Raw genomic sequence first — 6,065 nt, forward strand, 5'->3', positions numbered from 1 at the left:
TGACAACACATGTCTATGGTTAGGAAACCTTAACCATCTTTGACCAACAAGCTAGTCTAGTAGAGGCTTACTAGGGACACGGTATTTGTTTATGTATTCACACATGTATTTAGGTTTCCAATCAATACAATTCTAGCTTAATAATAAACCTTTATCATGAATAAGGAAATATAAAATAACAACTTTATTATTGCCTCTAGGGCATATTTCTTTCAAATATTTGTTCACATATAGCTTCACTCTAACATGAATAAACTCCTCAATAAAACCATTAGGGATAGTTACATGTATCTCTTGCACCTCCCCAATCATCTTTGCCAAGTTCTCTAGAAAAGTTTTACTCTTCAACCCCCCATCTCACAGCTTATGGATCTAGCACCAAGTTTCCAACATGTCAAGCCTAACCTTCTCTGTATTAGAAAAACCATATAATCAGCTAGTATCAGCACAACACCACCGAAGTCCCAATGGCCCTCATGCATAGCCCTGTTCTAGTCACCTAGGCAATTAAATTGAACTAAAAACAAGTTTGAATTGACTCTGCCATACCACTGCTTGAGTTGGGTTTCAAGCCACCCTCATATCTGCGATAATAGCACTCTGCCAATAGTTTTTTGTCGTTAGAAGATGACCCAGGGCCAGCCACTTTGCCCTGATAGTATCCAGTTCCTCTTCCCTAATCAGATCGTCTACCTCGTCATCTTAGAGATTCAACTTCTCCAGCAAATTGCTTGTTTCCTCTAAGTTTCGGTTCCTTGAACCATTCCCTCCTTGCTATCCCTCCATGACCTAATCCATCCGAAACTGAATATATGAACCCTAAGCTCCTTACACTTTCGTCCTACAACCAAGTCCGAGTAGCCCGAGAGGAGGAAAGAGGCGAGACAGGAGAAGGAGCCAGACGAAGAAAGTCACGGCCATGGTGGCACCAGAGGACTGAAGAAACCCTAGTCGCCCGACGCGCTAGGGTTGTAATGTTGCACTTATATATTGCGGATTTGCTAAAACCCAGCTAGATGAGTTTTAGTTATGTCTTATTCACTTTTGTAACCGTTGGATGTATATATACCCTAAGATTCGTACATTTTCGCGTGTGGCTGCTTTTGTATTGGGCTCTCTGCAGTTTTGTGTTGTAGTCGTTCGTTGCCAGGCTGACAGGCCTTTCTTTTTTTTGCGGTGAAGGCCAGCAGGCATTTCTTTGTATTATCTTTTTTCTTCACTGGTTCAACGATGGACTATTTATTGTATGGTTTTGCTATTTCACATCTAAGTCCAGAACAGTTGGATCATCTGTCTTTAATATTCGTGCAAAACGCAATTGTCTGGTTGCTACGCTGGCTCGCGGCACGTTGTGTCCGGGTCGTTGCTAGTTGTGCTTGTGTATGGGTCGTTGCTAGTGCGAGGTCGCTCTGTTAGTATCACAAGCCTATGCTCTTGAAGGTCGTTGCTAGTGTGAGGTCGATTGACTTTTTCTATTTATTTTCACAAGTATGTGCTGCATTCAGTCCTAGTTCCTCTCATTTTTCTACACTCCCATTTGACTCCTAGTATTTGTTATTTTTTCCATTTTATTTTACTTTTTCTATTCATTATTTATTTTTAATTATGAACTATTTTAAATTCTTGATTTTTTTTGTTTTTGCTTTTATTTAAATTTTATATTTTCTATGTTCACCTTTTCCATTTTTATTATTTATTTATTCATTTAAAATTCATGAAATTGTTTTCACTCTGTCATTTGTTCGCTTAAATATTGTGTAAATCTTGATTGCGGGTTATTTTGTCATGCGCGCTCTGTGTCGCGTCGTGTGTTTGGTGTCTACTTGTCGAACTATTCGCACATGTATCTTGTGTTGAGCATTTTCGTGACGTGATCTGAGGTCCCGTTTCGAATTGGTTTGCTAATTATTATGTAAATGAGTTAACAATGTTCCATCTAAATCATATACCGTTAGATAGACGTGCTTCTGAGTCATGCTCATCGTCCTTGCATCGTGTTTTATGTTTGTCCCTCGTGAAGCAGTGAGACCCGATATGACAATTTTGAGTGAGCAGTTATTATGTTTTGTGTATTGATTTTTTTGTGGGCTTAGCTTTTTTTGGAGGAACACGTGCCTTTTTATTCCTTGTTTTCTTTTATTTTGGTTTGACCGTGTAGCTAGAGAGGAGTGTAACTAGTTTTTTCATTTTAAGATTTGCTAAATCTAATTTAGGTAAGTTTTAGCTCAGCTAAGTCTATAATTAATTGACTAAATTGTTTTATTTAATGTTTGCACAAACTCGATCATGCACGCTCGTGTCAGCTTGTTCTTTTTTGTCGCGCGTCCTCTTGTCTCGTTTGTTTTGTTTTGTCGTGTTCTCGCATTTATTTTCACATTGGCCTATATGTGTTGTTGTTTTGGGGGCTCAACTATGAAGATTATCCCCCATCTTCTCACTGACCGTTCTTTGACCTTGGTTATTTTGCATGTGTTTTATCTTTGATCCCAGTTATAGGTCCGCCCTTGACATACAACTGGCATGTAGTTTGTTTCATCCTAGTTACAAATCGACCATTGACTCGCAACTAGGCTCGTATTTTCGTATGTTGTCTCAGGTGAAAGTCCACCATCGACTCACAACTGAAGCATGTGTTTTTGTTTTTCATCACAGTTGCAGGTCCACCGTTGACAAGCAAGTGGGCACGTAGTTTGTATCATCCTAGTTGCAAGTCGACTCTTGACTCACAACTAGGCTCATAGTTTCGTAGTTGTCCTAGGTGCAAGTCCACCCTCGACTCACAACTGGGCTCGTAATTGTCAGACTTGCAAGCCCACCCTTGACCCGCAACTGGAGCATGTGTTTTGTTTTTCATCCCAGTTGCAAGTCCACCCTTAACTCGCAACTGGGCCCATAGCATGTTTCATCCTAGTTGCAAGTTGACCCTTGACTTGCAGATGACTCGTAGTTTCATAATTGTCCCACGTGCAAGTCCCCCTCGACTCTAAACTGGGCTCATAGTTGTCCAAGTTGCAAGCTCACCCTCTACTCAGAACTAGAGCATGTGTTTTATTTTTCATCCCAGTTGCAAGTCTACCTTTTGATTGGAACAAGCTTATATCTTGTTTCATCCCAGTTGCAAATCGACCCTTAACTCACAACTAGCCTCATAGTTTCGTAGTTGTCCCAGTTGCAAGTCCACCATTGACTCGCAATTGGGCTCGTAGTTGCCCGAGGTGCAAGCCCACCCTCCAAGTTGCAAGCCCACCTTTGACCCACAACTGGGCATGTGTTTTGTCTTTCATCTCATTCGCAAGTCCACCATTGACTCACAATTGGGAGTGCACTTGTTTCATCCCAGTTGCAAGTCGACCCTTGTCTCGCAACTGGGCTTGTAATTTTGTAGTTGTCCTAGTTGCAAGTTCAACTTGGACTCGTAATTGGGCTCATAGTTCTCCTAGTTGCAAGCTCACCTTTGACTTGCAACTAGGCACCTGTTTTTTTTCCATCCCAATTGCGAGTCAACCCTAGACTTGCAACTGGGACCGTAGTTTGTTTCATCATAGTTGCAAGTTGACCCTTGACTCACAACTGAGTCATATTTTCGTAGTTGTCTTAATTGCAAGTCCATTCTTGACTCGCAACTGGGATCATAGATTTTTCTTGTCCCAATTGCAAGTCCACCCTCGACTCGCAACTAGTCCCATAGTTTGTTGATGTCCCAGTTGCAAGTCTATCCTCGACTCGCAACTGGGATGTTTTTTTCATCTCAGTTGCAAGTCCAACCTCAACTCGTAACTTGTATCGTAGTTTTATATACTTATCTTAGTTACAAGTGCACCCTCGACTCGCAACTAGGTTCGTAGTTTTTTATCTCAGTTGCAAGCCCACCCTTGACTCGCAACTGGGCATGTGGTTTTGTCTTTCATCCTAGTTGCAAGTCCATCCTTGACTCGCAACTAGGACCATTGTTTGTTTTATCCCAGTTGCAAGTCAACCCTTCACTCGCAACTGGTCTCATAGTTTGTAGTTGTCCCAGCTGTAAGTCCATGCTCAACTCGTAACTCAACTCGTATTCTCCTAGTTGCAAGCCCACCCTTTCACTCACAACTAGGCTTGTGCTTTATTTTTTAACGCACAACTTGCCTCGACCTCTAGTTCCATGTCCAACCCCAACATGTAAACCCGCCTGACCCAATTGCATTTCCAAGCCAAACATGCAACTCATGCATGACATAGTTGCATGTCTAATCTCGGCACGCAACTCGTTCCGAACCAAGTACCCCTACATAGTTGTATTTTTTTCAAATACATGTTCACTTTTGTAATACACACTATATATCTTTATGTATACACGGGAACATTTATTTAATAAACATTGAACGTTTTTGTAAAGTGCATGATGAACATTTTTTTCAAATACAGGCCTGAGCATTTTTTACAATACGTGGTAAACATTTTTCAAATTCCTACCGATCATTTTTCTAAATGGCATGAAACTTTTTAAAAAAATTATGTGAAGGTTTTATTTACATTGCATAAAAATTTTGTAGAAAATGTCATGTTTTCTAATGCGTGAAGTTTCTTTTAAAAAATTGTCACGAACCTTTTTTGAATGGTTTGATTTTTTCCATTGTATAATACATTTTTTAAACATCACAATATGTTATTTTGAAATGCATGAACATTTTTGGTGCAAAACAATATTAATATTTATTATTAGAATAAAAATAGAATCAATTTATTCTTGTTTTTCAGAAAATGTTTGCAATGTTCAAAAGTGTCAACACTCTAAAAACTCTTCAAGAATTTTTGAAAATTGTCCATGCTTCAAAATTTGTTCGAGAAGAAATTATTAGGGATACCGAATTTTGTTCTTATTTAAAAAAACAAAATTATAAAGTTTGTTAACATTTGAAAAATAATTTTCAAAAATTTAAAATTGTTTGTGTTTTCAAAAATATCCTCATTTAAAAAAATCAAAATTTGTAAAAAAAAAGTTTGAAACTTGTCTTCTAATCTAAATTCTATTTTACTTGTTAAAGAGTTTCCGTTTCCAGAATGTCAATAGGACTTATTGGTTGGAGTGGTAGGTGCTCACATTCCCCAGCATGAGGACGCAAGTTCAATTCTTGCTCAGCGTACTGCGTTAGTTAGATTGTTTTTTTTCGCGCTCCAATATATAGTCGGACCCTTTATTGTAACATGAAACGAATGATTATTTTTCTAGTTCAGTCATAACACATACCCTTTTTCTTTTATAGGTTGTCCTTTTTATTATTCAACTGTTTTTTAGAGTCTATTCAACTTTTTTGTGGGTGTTTTTTTTGCTTTTGTATCGACTTTTATTTTTTACTTTAGTTTATGTTATTTTCTTTTGAATATCAAACTTTCAATTGCAATTGCAATTACATTTTTACTTTATTTTTTATCATTTTTATTTTTATTTATTTTAAGACTTGAATGAAAAATGGACCATTAGTTGCATGCTCGTCTACCCACATGCAAATACCCACTTTTACGTTATTTTTTGTATTGACTTGTGACGTTTTATTCGTCTTCTTTTTTCTGTTCGTATGTGGAGCACAAGTGTGCAATTTCTTTGTTTTTGTGTCATTATCATCGAAATACCAACAAGTGTGTCAGTTGCGTGTCTCATTAGGCATGCAATTGCAAACATTGTAACCCGCCTGAAACTACGCGGGGACTAAATGACCACAACTGGGGTCGAGAGGGGTTGTTTGGGAAATTGCATATCTACCAGTTGACATGCAACTACAAGCTTTTTTGTAATCTAGATGCAACTGCACCAACACAAAGTGAGTGCAATTGGGGTCGGGAGGGGAGTTGTCGGGTCCAATTGCATGTCCACCACTGGACATGCAACTGCAAGAGTTGTAATTGGGATTGGGAGGGGAGTTGTTGGGTCCAATTGCATGTCCAATGGTGCCCATGCAACTGCAAGCATTGCAACTCGACTGCAACAACATGGATACAAAGCGGCTGCAACTAGGGTTGAGCGGGGAGTTATTGAGGCCAGTTGCATGTCTGTCAGTAGACATGCAACTTCAAGCGTTATCACCCGT

This window comes from Triticum dicoccoides, chromosome 1A, assembly GCF_002162155.2.
Source record: "Triticum dicoccoides isolate Atlit2015 ecotype Zavitan chromosome 1A, WEW_v2.0, whole genome shotgun sequence".
Classification (NCBI taxonomy): Eukaryota; Viridiplantae; Streptophyta; class Magnoliopsida; order Poales; family Poaceae; genus Triticum; species Triticum dicoccoides.